Source organism: Scyliorhinus canicula, chromosome 1 (genome assembly GCF_902713615.1).
Source record: "Scyliorhinus canicula chromosome 1, sScyCan1.1, whole genome shotgun sequence".
Taxonomy (NCBI): Eukaryota; Metazoa; Chordata; class Chondrichthyes; order Carcharhiniformes; family Scyliorhinidae; genus Scyliorhinus; species Scyliorhinus canicula.
In genome coordinates, this window is record NC_052146.1 from 267721877 (window position 1) to 267740862 (window position 18986).

General features: G+C 49.4%; 2 long non-coding RNA genes across 2 annotated transcripts in view; both read right to left on the reverse strand.

Annotated features, from left to right (window-relative positions):
- Positions 1 to 497: 497 nt before the first annotated feature.
- LOC119978058 lies at positions 498 to 10127 on the reverse strand. The gene is made up of 2 exons (XR_005463362.1): positions 10058 to 10127; positions 498 to 802 (listed from the first exon to the last, which is right to left on the reverse strand). It is a non-coding gene; the product is annotated as an uncharacterized LOC119978058 (long non-coding RNA).
- Positions 10128 to 11348: 1221 nt separating this feature from the next.
- The window catches only part of LOC119978056, a 54105-nt gene continuing 46467 nt past the window's right edge, over positions 11349 to 18986 (reverse strand). Inside the window, exons 2-3 of the long non-coding RNA XR_005463361.1 lie at positions 13019 to 13138; positions 11349 to 11376 (exon numbers count right to left, since the gene is read on the reverse strand). This is a non-coding gene — a long non-coding RNA (uncharacterized LOC119978056). The remainder of the gene's footprint in view (positions 11377 to 13018; positions 13139 to 18986) is intronic.

Below are 18986 nucleotides of genomic sequence, written 5' to 3' on the forward strand. Positions count from 1 at the left end.
AGTCATTGTGTTGGCAGTCTGCATAATATTTTCCACACTGCATTTCTAATGAGTGAATGACTGTTCAGGAGTATTGTACCATCAATCTGAATGAGTCAATTTAACAACAACATAAACATCTTGAGTTGAGCAGAAGTTCTCAAAACTAGAGAAACCGTAGGCTGCTGAAAGTTACCAGTGATCAGATAGAAAGGTCAAAGCTTTTTCAAAGCTCAGCCTGAATACACTGACCCAGGACCAGTGCAGGATGAGGCCGATATCAAGTTATTTGCGCAAAGGACCTGGCAGTCGGCATGTCAAATTATTTTAAACCTTATTTGTCTCTACAAGTTATTTAAATTTGACCCAAAAAGAGAGATGACGTATTATGCTGAATTACTCAGCCTGAGTCTCATGACATTGCTCAGTTGTCTATTTTCAATGTCTTAGTATTATTACGGGAAGAAAAGCATTGTTAATTGAGATTTTTTAAAAAATGAGATTAAAGGAGAACATGATTAGAAATGTTTGATTTTATTCATTCATTCATAAACATGATACTTTCATCACTTTACAATTCATTATTTTGCTCTCTGTACATCATTTTACATTGAATTAAGTATTTTAATTTATTCTTCAGGGTTCAGGCTCTCTCTGCCCCAGTAAACATGCCTCAGGATGATTGGTTGAGGAGACATGTTGTTGCCCTCTTCGCAGAGATTCCAGATCCCCTATAGAGGGCGCCTCGCTCGATGGCAGCGAGCTGCCAAACAGAAGCTTGTGCGCAGCGATGAGCGGAGTTTATTGTGAGCTCCATTCAATACTGCGAAGAAATGGCCAAAAAAAGGAGTTAAGTTGGAAATGAGCACAAAGGGTAGTTGGGGTATACAATAATGCTCCAGCGATTAAATCAGCAGATGTTAAAGACTCTGATCACCTCAGCAATTGATTAAATTGACAGCTTGAAACTCAGCACAGGCTGATTGAGGAGGCTGAGACTGCTCAGGACAGCGCTAAACAGAATAAACCATATAAGGCAATGCACAAACTTATAACCAATAGTGGAGTTCAGTGAAAGAAGTGGGAGATTTGAATGTATGGAAAGGGATGATTTGATAAAGCTGCATTACTGTCTGAAGTGTTTGAGCCTAGGCTTGACTCTATTTGCTGATTGCACCATATATTAAAATAAAGGCATGACAAAAAAGAAAGTTTGAGTCTGCCTATCATTTTACCCAATGGATTTAACTTAGCTGACAGAAAAATCTGGGCCAATAATATAACAGGAAATAACTTAGGGTTCTTTTCAGTTCCCCATCTTTCTCCTGCAGTAAAATAATTTCCAAAGTTAGAATCATAGTCAACTCCACCTCCACGTGCGCAAGGCTCGGCCTGACGCAACTAAAAGTGGTACATAGAGCCCACTTAACAAGAAACCGTTTGAGTAGGTTCTTCCCAGAGGTGGAGGACAGATGTGAACGGTGCCAAAGAGGCCCGGCCAACCACGCCCACATGTTCTGGTCTTGCCCCAGACTTGTGGAGTACTGGACAGCCTTCTTCGAGGCTATGTCCAAAATGGTGGGGGTGAGGGTGGAGCCATGCCCGATTGTGGCGGTCTTCGGGGTTTCAGACCAGCCAGATCTATTCCTGGGGAGGAGGGCGAACGCCCTTGCCTTTGCCTCCCTGATCGCCCGCCGTAGAATCCTGTTTGGCTGGCGGTCAGCAGCACCGCCCAGAGCTGCAGACTGGCTGTCCGACCTCTCGCAATCTCTCCAAATGGAGAAAATCAAATTCGCCATCAGAGGGTCAGACGACGGCTTCCACAGAACGTGGGAGCCATTCATGCAATTGTTCCGGGACCTGTTTGTGGCCAATATTGGGGAATGTAAAATATGTATGCCGGCTAAAGGGGGCGGCCACAATTGTTATTATGAAGATGCTTACCTGTAAATATACATGTTAATTTTTGAGTTTTTTTTTCTCTAATGATTTATAATATGTTGTATATAAAATATGAAAACTCAATAAAAAAACATTTAAAAAAAAGTTAGAATCATAGAAACCCTACAGTGCAGAAGGAGGCCATTCGGCCCATCGAGTCTGCCCTGACCCTCCAAAAGAGTCCTCCATCCAGACTCGAAACGTTAGCTCTGTTCTCTCTCCACTGATATTGGCAGACCTGCTGAGGTTGTCCAGCATTTTCTGTTTTTGTCACAGATCTGGGACCTGATCCAAACTCCACAGGAAAGGAGCTCACCCACAGGGCAACCAAAGCTAAAGTTTCAAAAAGGAACCCTGGACTTGAAGAACAAATGATGGACAGGGGAGGCAGAAGAAATTCAACTCCTCCCTGACATGAATGACACGTGTGCCTTTTTCAAGACAAAAAAAGAGATCTGTGGATCCCCAGCACAACATTGGTAAGATCCAAAGGGAGCAAAGACCCTCCTCAAGGAGACAGCCAGTCTCAACCTGCTGGAAAGACCACTTTGTAGAACTATTCAATTAGAATGAGGTGATGGACATGTAGCTGCTGGAGAACCTCCCGCAACATACAATCAGAAGTGAACTAGGCAATGATCCATGCTTTAGTTTTTACAAATTTAGATTACCCAATTATTTTTTCCAATTAAGGGGGAATTTAGCATGGTCAATCCACCTACTCTGCACATTTTTGGGTCGTGGGGGCGAAACCCACGCAGACACGGGGAGAATGTGCAAACTCCACATGGACAGTGACCCAGAGCCGGGATCGAACCTAGGACCTCAGCGCCGTGAGGCGGTTGTGCTAACCACTAGGCCACCGTGCTGCCCTGGCAATGATCCATGCTTGACGAATGATCCCATTGGTGCCACCTAGATGTAAACCAACAATGAGCGAAATTTTCTGGCCACCCCGCTGTGTGTTTCTTGGCAGCGGGTGGTGGCCTGCCATTGGCCAGCGGCATGGTCCTCTGGTCCCACCGCTATCAATGGGATTTGCCATTGAATCCTCCCTACACCTCCAGGAAACCCATGGCGGGGGTGCGTCATCGATGGGACCAGAAGATCCCGCCTGTGTGAACAGCAGGAAGGTCTCACCCAATGATTTTGGTCCTGATAGTAGGCACACAGAAATACTGAAACATGGAGGAGGCATACTCACCTCTCAGATACATGCCCCACTTATGAAGTTCTGGTAGAATGAAGTGCTGCGCAAAGGAAGCATTTCAAAGACAATCTCAAAGTCATTAGGAAGGTCTTTTCTATTAATATCAAAAGATGGAGGCAGATGCCCAACTTGAGCAAAATGGTAATTCACAATAAGAAATGGTGTCAAGATCTGTAAGGCTAGCTGTAAGGCTAAGTTACAGTTCGTAAGCCACCTCCAAACGCACAGCCACCTCACTTCCACCCAATCATCCACAAGAGAAAAAAAATCATCTCTGATATAAAGGTTGCCAATAGAGAGGTCATCCAAAGATCAGCTCCCATCTCTTAACTCACACCAAATCCAGTTTCCCCATCACCAACATCTGACCTACATTGGCATCCATTTATTTATTTTTTTAAAATAATTTTTATTGGAATTTTTTACAGAAAATATAAAAATATAACAAGTAATAATATGCAGCTAACTGCCCCATAATACCCACAAATCCCCCCAAACCGTAACATCACATGTATCACACTCCCCCCACCCCCCCAACAAGAAAACTTAACCATAAATTAAAATTAAATAAATCAAATTTAAATAAAATAAACAAACATAGTCATCGTCTCCCCCCCCCCCCCTCCCCCCCCCCCCCCCCCCCCCCCCGGGTTGCTGCTGCTACTGTCCCAGTACCCTATCGTTGAGCCAGAAAGTCGAGGAAAGGTTGCCACCGCTTAAAGAACCCTTGCACCGATCCTCTCAGGGCGAATTTGACCTTCTCTAGCTTAATGAAACCCGCCATGTCATTGATCCAGGTCTCCACGCTTGGGGGCCTCGCGTCCTTCCATTGTAGCAAAATCCTTCGCCGGGCTACTAGGGACGCAAAGGCCAGCACACCGGCCTCTTTCGCCTCCTGCACTCCCGGCTCTACCCCAACCCCAAAGATCGCGAGTCCCCATCCCGGCTTGACCCTGGATCCCACCACCCTTGACACCGTCCTTGCCACCCCCTTCCAGAACTCCTCCAGTGCCGGGCATGCCCAGAACATATGGGCGTGGTTCGCTGGACTCCCCGAGCACCTGACACACCTACCTTCACCCCCAAGAAACCTACTCATCCTCGTCTCAGTCATGTGGGCCCTATGCAACACCTTGAATTGAATGAGGCTAAGCCGCGCACACGAGGAGGAAGAATTTACCCTCTCCAGGGCATCAGCCCATGTCCCGTCTTCGATCTGTTCCCCCAGTTCCCCCTCCCACTTCATTTTCAGCTCCTCTACTGATGCCTCTTCCACCTCCTGCATAAGCTTGTAGATATCGGATATCTTCCCCTCCCCGACCCAGACCCCCGAAAGCACCCTGTCACTCAACCCCCTCGCGGGGTGCGCAGGGAATCCTTCCACCTGCCGTCTAGCAAATGCCTTTACCTGCAGATATCTAAACATGTTACCCGGAGGGAGCCCAAATTTCTCCTCCAACTCCCCCAGGCTCGCAAACCTTCCGTCGATAAACAGGTCCCTCAGCTGTCTAATGCCCGCTCTGTACCATCCCTGAAATCCCCCATCCATGTTCCCCGGGACAAACCTATGGTTCCCCCTTAACGGAGCCTCCATCGAGCCCCCCACTTCTCCCCTATGTCGCCTCCACTGCCCCCAAATCTTGAGGGTAGCCGCCACCACCGGACTCGTGGTATACCTTGTGGGAGGGAGCGGCCACGGCGCCGTGACCAGGGCCCCCAGGCTCGTATCCCCACAGGACGCTCTCTCCATCCGTTTCCATGTTGCCCCCTCCCCCTCCATCACCCACTTACGCACCATCGACACGTTGGCCACCCAGTAGTACCCCGAGAGGTTGGGCAACGCCAGCCCCCCCCATCTCTACCCCGCTCCAAGAAGACCCTCTTCACCCTCGGGGTGCCATACGCCCAAACAAATCCCATGATGCTGCTGGTCACCCTTTTAAAAAAAGCCCTAGGGATAAAGATGGGCAAGCACTGGAAGAGGAACAAGAACCTCGGGAGAACCGTCATTTTGACGGATTGCACTCTGCCCGCCAGCGATAGCGGCACCATGTCCCACCTTTTAAATTCCTCCTCCATCTGTTCCACTAGTCTGGTGAAGTTGAGCTTATGGAGAGCCCCCCAACTCCTGGCCACCTGCACCCCCAGGTACCTGAAACTCTTCACTGCCCTACTGAAAGGGAGCCTCCCAATTCCCTCCTCTTGATCTCCCGGGTGCACTACAAATACCTCGCTCTTTCCTAAATTTAGCTTATAGCCCGAGAAGCCCCCAAATTCCGCTAACAGCTCCATCACCCCCGGCATTCCCCCCTCTGGGTCCGCCACATATAACAGCAGGTCGTCCACATACAGCGATACCCGGTGCTCCTCCCCACCCCGCACCAGACCCCTCCATCTCCCTGACTCCCTCAACGCCATGGCCAGCGGTTCAATCGCTAGTGCAAAGAGCAGGGGGGACAGGGGACACCCCTGCCTGGTCCCACGATAGAGCCTAAAGTACTCCGATCTCCTTCCATTTGTGACTACACTCGCCATCGGAGCCGCGTAAAGCAGCCTCACCCATTTGATGAATCCCTCCCCAAATCCAAACCTCTCCAGCACCTCCCACAGGTGCCCCCACCCAACTCTATCAAACGCTTTCTCTGCGTCCAGCGCCACCACTATCTCCGCCTTCCCCTCCACTGCCGGCATCATGATAACATTGAGCAGTCGCCGCACATTCGTGTTGAGCGGCCGCCCCTTGACAAATCCTGTCTGATCTTCGTGAATTACCTCTGGCACACAATCCTCTATCCTGGTAGCCAGGATCTTCGCCAGCAATTTAGCGTCTACGTTAAAGAGCGAGATAGGCCTATATGATTCGCACTGCAAGGGGTCCTTATCCTGTTTTAGGATCAAAGAGATCAGTGCCCGCGACATCGTCGGGGGCAAAGCCCCCCCTTCCCATGCCTTATTGAAGGTTTGCACCAACAGGGGATCCACCAGGTCCGCATATTTTTTGTAAAATTCCACCGGGAACCCGTCCGGCCCCGGGGCCTTACCTGACTGCATTTGTCCGATCCCCCTGACTAGCTCCTCCAACTCTATCGGCACCCCCAGTCCCTCTACCAGCCTCTCTTGAACCCTTGGGAAACATAGCCTGTTCATGAAGCTCTCCATCCCCTCTCTCCCCCTCGGAGGTTCTGACCGGTACAATACCTCGTAAAAGTCCCTAAAGACCCCGTTTACTTCTGTCCCCTTCTGCACCACATTTCCACCCCCATCCTTCACTCCACCAATTTCCCTAGCCGCATCTCGTCTACGGAGCTAATGCGCCAACATCCTGCTCGCCTTCTCTCCATACTCATATACCGCGCCCTGCGCCCTCCTCCACTGTGTCTCCGCTTTTCTGGTGGTCAACAAGTCAAAATTGGCCTGCAACCTGCGCCGTTCTCCCAGCAACCATTCCTCCGGTGCCTCCGCATATCTCCTGTCCACATCCAGGAGCTCTCCCACCAGTCTCTCCCTCTCCTTCCTCTCCCTCCTTTCCCTGTGGGCCGGATGGAGATCAGCTCCCCCCGGATCACTGCTTTCAGAGCCTCCCAGACCATCCCCACCTGGACCTCCCCCGTATCATTGGTATCCAGATACCCCTCAATGCTTCTCCGAACCCTCTTACACACCTCCTCATCAGCCAGCAGCCCCACATCCAGGCGCCAGAGCGGGCGCTGGTCCTGCGCCTCTCCCATCTCCAGATCAACCCAGTGCGGGGCATGGTCCGAAATCGCTATGGCCGAGTACTCGGCATCCTGCACCCTCGGAATCAATCCCCTGCTCAGGACAAAAAAGTCTATCTGGGAATAAACCCTATGGACGTGAGAGAAAAAGGAATACTCCCGCGCTCTCGGTCTCCCAAACCTCCAGGGATCCACCCCTCCCATCTGGTCCATGTATCCCCTCAGCACTTTGGCCGCCGCCGGTCTCCTACCCGTCCTTGAACTGGACCGGTCCAGTGTGGGATCCAGCACTGTCTTAAAATCTCCCCCCATGATCAGGCCCCCTGCCTCCAGGTCCGGGATGCGGCCCAACAATCGCCTCATGAAGCCAGCATCATCCCAATTCGGGGCATATACGTTCACCAGCACGACCTTCTCTCCCTGCAGCCTACCCTTCACCATGATATATCTGCCCTCCTTGTCCAACATCACCTCAGCCGCCTCAAACGCCACCCTTTTCCCCACCAGAATCGCCACCCCCCCGGTTCCTAGCGTCCAATTCTGAATGATAAACCTGCCCCACCCACCCCTTCCTCAGACGAACCTGGTCCGCCACCTTCAGGTGGGTCTCCTGGAGCATAGCCACGTCCGCCTTCAACCCCCTTAGATGGGAAAACACCCTGGTTCTCTTAACCGGCCCGTTCAGCCCCCTCACGTTCCAGGTAATCAGCCGGATCAGAGGGCAACCCGCCTCCCTCCCCTGCCGACTAGCCATAGCTTGGCAGATGTTCGCCCCAGGCCAGCACACCCCGCTCAACCTGTTCCCCATGGCGATAACGCCTCTCCTCTTCCCCCCCGGCCCCCATCGGCTCCTTCCTAGTCATTCCAGCAGCAACCCGGTATCCCCCCCCCCCTCCCCCCCAAGGCTAGGACCCCTCCTAGCCGCGACGCACCCTCCATGGTACTTCCGTGAGTCAGCTGACTTCTGCTGACCCCGGCAGCTCCCGCCAGAACCTATCCCCTCCCGGCATGGGGTCATCCCCCTCTTGCCACACCTCCTTGGCATTGCTGCAGCGCGGGAAAGAGGACCCGTAGAGGCCCTGCCCCCGCCGCAAGCTCCACCCCCCTGCCCCGCAGCGCGGGAAACCAGAGGAAAGCCCGCGCTTTCACACTGCCACACCCCACCCTTCTGACGCAGTTCCCCAAAATCCAGTTTCACCTCAATCCCCAGCCCCGTACAGAAGAGAACATATAAAACACAAACCCCCAACACTCCCCACCTAACCCACAACCATGCCCAACAAACAAACCCACCCGTAAACAGAGCAAACAGAAAACCAGCATACATAACACACATGTCGAAGTTAACAAAGTTGAAACAGTTGAAACAAAACAGCCACAGCGGAAACAACGACGGCCAAAGTATGTCCCCAGGCCCTAGTTCGAGTCCAGCTTCTCCGCCTGTACAAAGGCCCACGCCTCCTCCGGGGACTCGAAGTAATGGTGCCGGTCCTTGTATGTCACCCACAGGCGCGCAGTCTGCAGCATTCCAAACCTGGCCTGCTTGGCATGAAGCACCGCCTTCGTCCGGTTGAACCCGGCCCGCCGCTTAGCCACCTCCGCACTCCAGTCCTGGTAGATCCTCACTACCGAATTCTCCCATTTACTGCTCCTCTCTTTCTTGGCCCAGCGCAGCACACACTCCCGGTCGCTGAATCGATGGAACCGCACCAGCACCGCCCTCGGGGGCTCACCTGCCTTGGGCCTCCTGGCTATCACTCTGTGCGCTCCCTCAAGCTCCAGGGGCAAATGGAAGGACCCCGCTCCCATCAACGAGCTCAGCATCGTGGTCGCATATGCCGGGAGATTCGACCCTCCAGCCCTTCCGCCAGGCCCAGGATCCTCAGATTCTTTCGCATCGTGCGAACGTCCAGCTCCTCCAAGCGGTCCTGCCACTTTTTGTGAAGTGCCTCGTGCAACTCCACTTTCCCCACAAGGACCACGGCCTCCTCCTCCCTTTCAACGGCCTGCTGCTGCAACTCCCGAATAGACTCCTCCTGTGCCGCCTGGGTCCCAAGCAGCTTGTTTGTAGTTGCATTCATGGAGTCCAGCAGCTCAGCCTTCAGCTCAGCAAAACAACGTAGGAGCGAGGCCTGTTGCTCCTGCGCCCACTTCCACCAGGCCTCGGGTGTTGCGCCGGCCGCCATTTTGTTTTCCTTCCCCCGTTTTTTTGGGGGAGTTGCTGCAGCCTTTTTCTTCGTCCCACTCCGGATGAGCACCATATAGTGTGGGGCAAGTTCTTCCAGGCACCTTCCCCCACCGAGATGCGTAAAAACAGCGCCGTTTGGGGCCCTCGAAACGGCCCAAAAGTCCCTAAATAGCGGGAGCTGACGAACGTGCGGCTTAGCTCCGCATAGCCGCAACCGGAAGTCTGGCATCCATTTAAACATCTTGTTCCTAAAATTTTCATTCTTGTTTCCAAGTCCTGAAATGGCCTTCCCTCTCCCGCCCCACAACTTTCCGATTATAACGGCACTCATCTTGTTCTGGTCTCTTGAGCATCCGCATTGTTAAAGGCCTCACCACTGGAGGCTGCGTCTTTAGTTTCCTCCTTACACCTCCTCTGCTTCTACCCCACTGTCCTCCTTAAAAACATTCCTTTTCAGGGCGGCATGTGGTGCAGTGGTTAGCACTGGGACTGCGGCGCAGAGGACCCGGGTTTGAATCCCAGCCCAGGGTCTGTTTAGAGTTTGCACATTCTCCCCGTGTCTGCGTGGGTTTCACCCCCACAACCCAAAGTTGTGCAGGGTAGGTGGACTGGCCATGCTAAATTGCCCTTTAATTGGCAAAAAAAGATAATTGGGTACACTAAATTTAATAATAAAAACATTCTTTTTCACCAGGTTCGTGATCATCGGATCTAATATTTCCTTATATAGTTCAGTGTCATATTTTTGTTTATACGATTCCTGTGAAGTGCTTGGGGCGTTTTTTCTACAGGAAAGGCTTTATATAAATACAGGCTGTTGTTGTTGTTGCCATGCATGCTTTCTGACAGCATTCTCTGGATAGTAACCAGAGATTGATTTCTCCCTTCTTAGCCCAGGGCGACTGTCTGGAATCAGCTAACTCAGCACAGACAAGGGATTGTACCCACCGAGGACATTTTTGCAATTATACTACTAGCCTTTTAAATGGCAGTCATGAAATCAGAATGAAGAAGTTGAAGTACCTTCAGTAACTTCAGCTGCATCTGGTTAAGTATCCATGGTATTTCTCCAGACAATGAAAATGGTGAAAATAGGAAACACAAGCGTTTGTGCTGGTGGATAATTACAGATAATTAGCGGTTATTTAATCAAGCGACTCAGGTGGAAACCCAGCAATAAAACTGATTCTTTACTCCAATCCACATTTTTTTCATACTTACAATGAGGAGACAAGTGCATACAAATATTGCAAAACATCGGCACTGACATATGTATTATGCAGGAAAATTAAAGATGTCTTGTTGATAAACTGAAACTGTTATTAATTATATCGACTTTGTGGCCAACTAAGGGTACCTAGGCTGCTCAAGGTTTATTTCCCATTGGGACTGCTTGTAAAATATGCCATTAAAAACTGATTAAGCTTTTCTATAAAGCCACTGCTCCCTGACTTGCATGGCAAATGCTTCACTGTCTGAAGGGGAGGAACGTGTAAGAGGAATACTTTCAGTTTAAATTAGTCCCCCAAAATTGTCTCCTGAAAAGACGGATTTACAATCCTTTCCACCGTCTTGTTTCAAATATCTTTGATATTAGTAACCTCAAGGAGGCTGGCATTTTGGAGCTCTGCCTCCCTTCACATTGCTCCAATAACACAGCAAAGTGTGTTCATCGGAATTCCATTAATTACAGTGGGACCACCCCTGGCTAGCAGGCCAATTCAGAATTCATTCATCGCAGAAATTGCATTGCTTGTACCCAGTCGGTACTGATGTACTTCAGCATGTAGTGTCTAACATGCAAATGTACACTAAGGGAGATGTTGTAAATGTTTTCACCCAACACAATGGAGAGGGTGGCGTAGTGGTGGCGTCACCGGACTAGCCATCCAGTTTTATTTCACGTGCCCCTCTACCTCCTGGTACACCAGCAGGGGGCCATAAAATTCAACCCATGTAGTCTGAAATCTGTGTGTATAATGAAGGCAAAATTTAACTACAGCAGGAGCAGAAAATAAACAGCAGCAAATCAGCCAGCTATTAAACACCACACTTAATTCTCCTCCCATGGGCTTTTATTTGAATTTACCCCAGTGTGTCTTTTCGATTAGATGTACTTGCACGCATATAAGAATATAATTACGTTTTTGGGTGCATATATAAGTTTTGTCTTTGTCCAAATGCACATACATTTTTGTCTCAACATGAAGCCATCAGGGAAAATGAGTAACTAAGACAAATTAAAAATTTGAAACTGCTTGCCTTGCACTTAACCTCTACTTTCACCCAGTATGCCAAAAGATGTGTAGCACTCCTCACATCGAGTCTCATGTCGCAAAGTGCTTTTTTATAAAGAGATAAAAGATGAGACAAATGTAGAAAGTTATCACATACACTTACAAACATTTCCAGATTTGATTGCTGTCTAATTACAGTACTGGTGTTTATTTATTCCCCTGCTTATTACTACACACCAAAAATGTCCAGCTGATGGTGATAGCGAAAGGATTAATTCGATGCTCTAAACATTTAAAGATGTTACGTTAATGTATCAGTTTAAATTGCATATTATTCATTTTAAATTATATATTATAAATTATATAGATTCAAGACCTTCAACCCACAACTATTTAGAAGTCGGACTGTCACCATTGAACCAAGCCGAACATTTATCCTGAAGCTGCTTTGCAGGAATTTGCTGAAAAGACAATGGGGCTGGATTCTCTGCCAGCGGGATGTTCTGCTTTGCCGGCAGCCCGGGGGTTTTCCGACGCATGGGGCAGCCCCAGAATGGGAAACCCCATTGACCGGCCGGAGGAATGGAGCATCCCGCCGGCGGGATGAAACGGAAATGTGGCACGGCGGGGCGGAGAATCCAGCCAAATGGTGTCTGATTGACCTGTGTCTGTTATTATTAATGTGTAAATTAGCGTGCAATTTGGGAAGAGGAGTGCGTGAGTTGTATGTTGTCACAAGAGAGGTGCAATTTGCAAGGACGATTTGCACCACACTACCATTGGAAAATGGCCGCTCACCCATAAGCCCCCTGTGAGTTTCATTAATTTGCTTAAAATCATCGCGGAAAGTTAAGTCCAGTAATTAATTTGGGAGTTGTTCTGTCCGGTGAGATGATGGTTTGTGCTGTTGTGGTACATCTGTGTTAAAGTTTGCCTGGTGTTGTTCAGTAGCTGCACTTTGGCATGGCAGCCTCGGCCACATTAGCTGCAAAGGAAGACAGTGAGCTGAGAAGGTGGGCGACTCGTTGGCCGCTGTTTCTGCTTACCCTTCAAACGAGGGCGGCACGGTGGCGCAGTGGTTAGCACTGCTTCCTATGATGCTGCGGACCCGGGTTCGATTCCGGCCTTGGCCACTGTCCGTGTGAAGTTTGCACATTTCCCCCATGTCTGCATTTGTCTCACCCCGACAACCCAAAGTTGGGCAGGTTAGGTGGATTGGCCGCGCTCTATTGCCCCGGAATTGGAGAAAAATAAATGGGTAATCTAAATTTTAAAAAAAAGTTCCTCCAAACAGTTATCCTCCAGAGCTCACGATGATTGTGCCTCAGTTCCCTGCGTCTGTCTTTCAGATGAGATATTATATTGAGGCCACATCTGACTGCTTGGATGGATATAAAGAACCCTATGGAACGGTAATTTGATTGCTTTTCTCCCTCTCATTATTCCATTGTTGCTGATTTGACATTGGGATTATCCATTCCAATTTACCATCGCTCACAGTCCTTTCTGTCAATCTTTCAAGCCTTTAATCTGATTTATTAAGTGGTTACACTGCCCTGTTGCTCTCATCATACCGTTGTTAGCTCACCCACCCGACAATTTACAGGGCAAAACAACTTCAGCAAAAGGACGCAGGAAATGGCCTAACGAATAACCAACACAACCTGGTCCATGATCATTCAGGTTTCAGGAGGTCAGCAATGAGAAATACAATCCCAACAACTGAATTACTAAACCTGAACCTCACCTGGAAGGAAGATCCAGAACATCTGGGTCGATGAGGCAACTGCCAAGATAGGAGAATGTTGAATTCTGTGGAAACTATATTAACACTAGAAGCTAGCACATGGCTGCTGTCTCCTGAAAACTGAATAAAAACAACATTAGTATGAGACCAGCCAAAGGTTTCCTTGCTTCAATGTGAAACGGGCGGCAGAATTCTCTCATTTTGAAACTAAGTGCTGAGGTGGGGACGGGAACATGGAGTGTTTCCCGCTGTGGGAGCTGGCAGCAAAACGCACCAAATTGTCCGACACCCAACCTTATTAATTATGCAGTCGACTGTTTCATGCTGTATTCAGTGTCAGGGCAGGCATGGGCAGCGTGGAGTCTGCTGTTGTCTACGGGTGCCATATTGAAAAGGTGCCCAACATCACTGACGCACGATTAAAGAAAGGAGATTGGCCCCCTGAGAATGAAGATGGATCTCCAGAAGCATTCTTCAATTCTTCCAATAGGAGGGTGGTAATTTCTGTTGTGCTACTTTAGCTGAGAGAGGAATTTAGCGCAAGTGTAGTAAACATCAGTACAACAGAATTCTACAACAAAAATACTCTTCAGAATAAAACAAGTAAGGCACTACAGGAACCTGAGTCCGCGTGCTGCTGGAGTTAATCTGAGATTTAGATAACCCGTACCGACTGTGGTATTGATGAAGACCCCGCCTTCTCAACCTGGCCCCTCGCCTGAGGCATCCTCAGGTTAAATCACCACCAGTCAGCTCTGCCCCTTCAAAGGGGAAGGCACCCTATGGTCATCTGGGACGATTGTGACTTTCCTTTCCTTTAGATATCTTGTGAAAGAAAAGTGAAAACTTGATAAGAACAGGACAAAATTGTGGCTGAAAGCAACGTGTGACCTTTATTCCTATGTTGAACTAGGTGGGCATGTATAAAACGGGACTTCCACATTTGCAAGATTAACTAATGTGCCTCGGTTACATTTTGACCATAGTTTCCACTTCCTGCAACGGTACTAATAAACAGTGTTATCACAATGCCCTGGGAGGAAGTGCTCTATCGTGGTTAGTGGATAGATGGTGCTTTGCCCTCCAATGCAGTAAACGCCTTTTTCAGTCCATGTGACAGCAGAAGTGTCGCCTCTGCTCCATTTTCCATTCACGTTTTCAAAGATTGAAAAGCTTTGCAAGTTAGATGGAAAGGATTTGGAGCCAACAGCAGATTGCAGCTCTCAAGAGTGGTGCTGCCGCACAGCAGGATTGGGGTCTGTGATTTCTCCATAGCCAGACTTTCCTTCACACTCCCCTCCCACCACTGTGAACCATGCGTGTGACTAACGATGCCCCATCTGTGTCCCCTCAGGAAAAACTCTGCAACAATCGTCGGGAGAGGGCCCAGACTAGTGGAGGGGTGCGGAATCCTCACCTCCTTCGAGAAACGGGCCCAGGAGGCGACTGGGGTGGCCGAGGACAGATTGGTCACTCACGCGGAGGCTGGCAGATGCCGCAGAGGTGAGGAACCACCAGGCTCCACCCAGAGGACCTGTCGAACGCAAGTTGTTATTGCCTTACTGACTGACCCATCCCTCCCACTGACCACATGTCCAATCTCATGCAGGTCCTCCAGCTAATGGTGTCGGCCATTTCCGGGCGGCATCTCTCCTGACACCGAGCACCTCGGAGGAGAACTCCGAGGATTCAACCATTATAGTCACATCACAGCTTTCATTCCCATCCTCACCAGTGCAGATACTCACACCTCGTGGGACATGTTAGCGGACTGGCTTCTGGGGCACAATCTGGTGAGCACCACACTGCTGCTGATGTACATCAGGTGAAGGCAGGAACCCCCAAGTGAGACAACAGTCAGAGGGCTTCTGGATCCCAGAATCCAGCTGGGTCCCAACCCTATTGCTGAGCCTCTGGGAGTGGAAATCCTGGAGCTGATAGAGACGTTAGGGAGCAACCGGGGCATTCAAGAGATGCCAGCGTCACTCCAGCAGATCCATAGCCGCTTGGAGGAGACCCAGAGACTATGGGTGCAGGAGATGGCGGCAGCATTGTGTGGCACCGAGGCCAACAGTGGGAAGATTGGTGCACAATGCCGGCACCATTAGTGAAGGGTCCAAGGCATCGCGCAGTCGGCCATGGCTGAGGGTCTCGGCAAAATGTCCGCCTCGCTGGGGGATGTGACCCATTACCATTCTGACCTTGATGAGTATCTGTGGGACATGTCCCGTTCTCAGATGGGAATGGCTGAGGCACAGCGGAGCTTTTCCCAGTTGCATGTGGGCACTGCCGAGGCTTAGCAGAGCATGTACCAGTCACTGAGGAGCATCGCTGAGGGTGTCGATATGATGGTGCAGACATTAGGGAGGTGCCAGGGCCTGCAGACCCAGGCGATACAGAGGGGGGCTCGAACCAGCTGTCCCTCTGGCCCAAGGTGAACCCCAGGACCCTTTGGGCACCAGCTGGGGGGGGGGAGGGTAAGAGGCGCTGGGTGGCAACCCGGACCCTTCCCGTGGAGTGGCGACAGTGCCATCAGCTCCTTCGAGTTCCACCCCTTTGATGAGGCTGCGTCTCACAGCTAGCACACGGGACAGGGCGGCACGGCTGTGCATGTGCCACCAAGTGAGCCGGGGCCCTCCGGCCTCAGAGCCCCCAGAGGATGCCCACCAGAAGCATCGAAGGCCACGGGACGGGGTAAGCAGCTGGCTGCCTCCACCTTAGATGTGCATCCTGGGGACACACCTAGATGTAGAAGTAGAGCTAGGAGGGAGAAGCACGTTGAGGATCACTGAGGGCACTGGGGGAGGGGTGTGGGGGTGGAGTTGGGGGCGGCCCCATCGGGAGAGTGGGGAATTGTAAAGCACATTAAACATCGTTGTGCACAACCAGCATGATGCCACTGTCACTCTCTACTGCAATGCGGGCTGACCTCCAAACTCTTGGCCCATCTCTCCAGGCATCTCCCTGTGCCACTCACCCACCCTCTGATATGTCCCTGGTGCTGTGTCCCATTCCCTGGCTGTTTCGGATGTTGGCTGCTGTGTGTGTGGTGTTGCCTCCCACAGTGATCAGGCACAGTGTCCATGCATCAATGTGTGATTGGGATTCTAGGCAATGGCTCCCACATGCTACATGGCCCACCCACCCACAGGAACCAACTTGGGTTGTGTGAAGTGCTCACTTAACCACGATTGCCAATTCCCTATCAGCAATAGCCTTCAGCCTCACGGCCAGGGGTATCGGCAGTCAATGGTGGTTATGGGTGGCTGGTGGGGCAGACAGGCAGGGACAAGGGTGCCCCGGAATGGGGAAACGATCCAGGGGTTGGCATGGTGGTGCTGTGGGCAGCCTGTGAGAAAAGATGGCTAATCATACCCTCGGCTCCCCACAGAAGCCCTTCTGCCAGGTTCATCTTTTTCAAACGGAGTACTAATCAGCGCCAGCGTGACCACTTGCTGGAGAGGCCGCTGAATGACAGGAGGCTGTTGGATATGGGGTGGCCCCCATTAATTGTGTGGAACTGGAGCTTAAGTGGTGATAATTGGTTTCTCGCGCCGCCATGGCGAGATCCCGATTTCACCTACGGGAGCGAGCCGGTTGCATCGCAAACTGTTTGGTGCCTGGCACGGTTCTGGTTTTTGGCCTCTCCCGCTATTCACCGGCCTTGTTTCGCTCGAGCGAGAGCACAACGAGGCAGGAAGATCGCGCCCGGGATTTCTTTCCAAGGGTGGGCGGATATTTCGCTGGCTGTCATTCAACACTCAACTCTACGGGAAATACCAGTGGGTCTGTCGGGGTTGGTGGGTTACAGTTACATGCCGACTCTCATGCTGGCTTTTCTGTGCCCACTAGGGAAAGGAAAATCTGAGGCAACATCACCCATGTCAGTTGCTGTGAGTTGTCAAAATAACTTTTCATTGTGGCCTAAGAGTAGAGGGGAATATTTAAACTTTGAAATGGGGACCAGAAGATTAAATAATGTAGAGATTATGAATGAAGAAAATGTGTATTGGCAAAGACTGCCTGAAATAGCAAATAGCATTTTCCTTGTGGCCAGTCATTGAATTTTAGCCAAAATGGTAGACAGCAGAAGAGAAATCACCTTCGGTGGTAGGATTCAATTGGAGTTGTTCAATTGGAGAATTTGTGAATTTTAACTAGGCTTTTGGCAGGGGAGTTCCTAGCTTGGTTAAAATGAACAGATAGAAATGGAAAATACTGGAATGGAAATCTGAAATTAAAATAGAAAGTACTGGAATACTCAGAAGGTCTGGCTGTAAGGAAGTGAGCCCACTGCACAGGTACTTACTTGAATCACCGATATTGTTGCCTGGCACGACATCTGTTCTCCACCAAACAGCAGTAACATAAATTGACAAGTATTGTGTTTATTGCTTACCCTCTGGTCTGAATGTGATGATTTTATTACGCGCTATTACTTTTTAGAAGTTATCTCCCTTCACACCTTTGTTGTGTTTACTTGTCGAATTCTCTTGCATGCTGCAGCCATTCCTCAACTGAGAAGGCAAGCCTTTTCCAGAGCTGTACTGTCTTCCAGTATAGATTCTAACCCCCACCCCATTTATCTTAGTTGCCTAACCTGGTGTAAGTGAGCTTGCACACATCTTACTGCTCCAAGATGCAGGGCTGTACATAGCTTTTTCAGTCTCCGTGCCATCGTTGGCACTTTCTTTCACGTTGAAGCTGCCTGCATTATGAACATGCTCTCTTGGGCATCCGACATACTATCGTGGCATTAGTATGGTTTATTTTTAAGTGATTGGTTGAACTACGTCTCCATATCAATTAAACACTTGATGATAGCGGAATCTCTAATTTGCCTGACTATTTCTGGTGGCATAAATTATCAGCGCTTGAATGTTCTATTAATTACAGGATCAAACCATAATCTGGTTATATTGATTATCTTTAAGGCTGGAGCTGAAAAACTGCAACTTTTCCGACACAACCTCATACTCCTGAGCTCAGGTTTTAGACAAATGTAGCTGTTTGTAAACTTCTGCCTTAAAATCAGAAAAACCCAGCCTAAAATGATTAACGTTCTATTTTTCAATACCTTTTGTTGTATCGGGCAACAAAATACGACACCTTCTATGCTCTAGACTTTTGCATAAAGTAGTTGAACCAGATTTGTTTTCCATTTCTTTTCCATTTCAGTGCTGGCTACTAACTTCCAAACACATTGCACAGTTTTCTGGCCTCCTTGTCATACTCAAATCTTCAGAGGTTCTGAAATCTAATGAACTGTATGTATATATTCTTGAATTTGCTATTTCATGGCAGAGACCTGCCTCAGTGGTTATTATTATCTGGTGATTTGTGGCTATCACAGACTCAATCGTGAGCTGCTACACATAAATTAAGGCAAAGAATGCAACCTTTGCTACCTGTGTGAAGCCTCTGTAGATCGAAGTGCAATGCAAAATATAGAGCTTATGGCATTGTAGCTGTCTCTGACCCAGATTGGGGAGGTGAAGAGGAAAATACTCATCTTTTTTAAAATTAAAAAATAAATAAATTTAGAGTACTCAATTCATTTTTTCCAATTAAGGGGTAATTTAGCGAGGCCAATCCGCCTAGCCTGCACGTCTTTGTGTTGTGGGGGTGAAACCCACGCAAACATGGGAAGAATGTGCAAACTGTACACGGACAGTGACCCAGGGCCGGGAATGAACCTGGGACCTCGGCGCCGTAAGGCAGCAGTGCTAACCACTGCACCGCCGTGCTGCCGTAAAATACTCCTCTGTATCTTAATAAGGATAACAGGATCAAAAGGTAAAGCAGTTGAAGAACCAATTTTTTGTCCTTCGTTTTTGTGACCCCGTAGACTGTACAATATGAAAGATACATGATGCTGCTGTGAGAGTTTAAAGCTGAAACATTTACAAACTCTTTATCAATCAGCTAAGGGTGCACAGCATAAGGCTGGATCCAACCTTGGCATGCA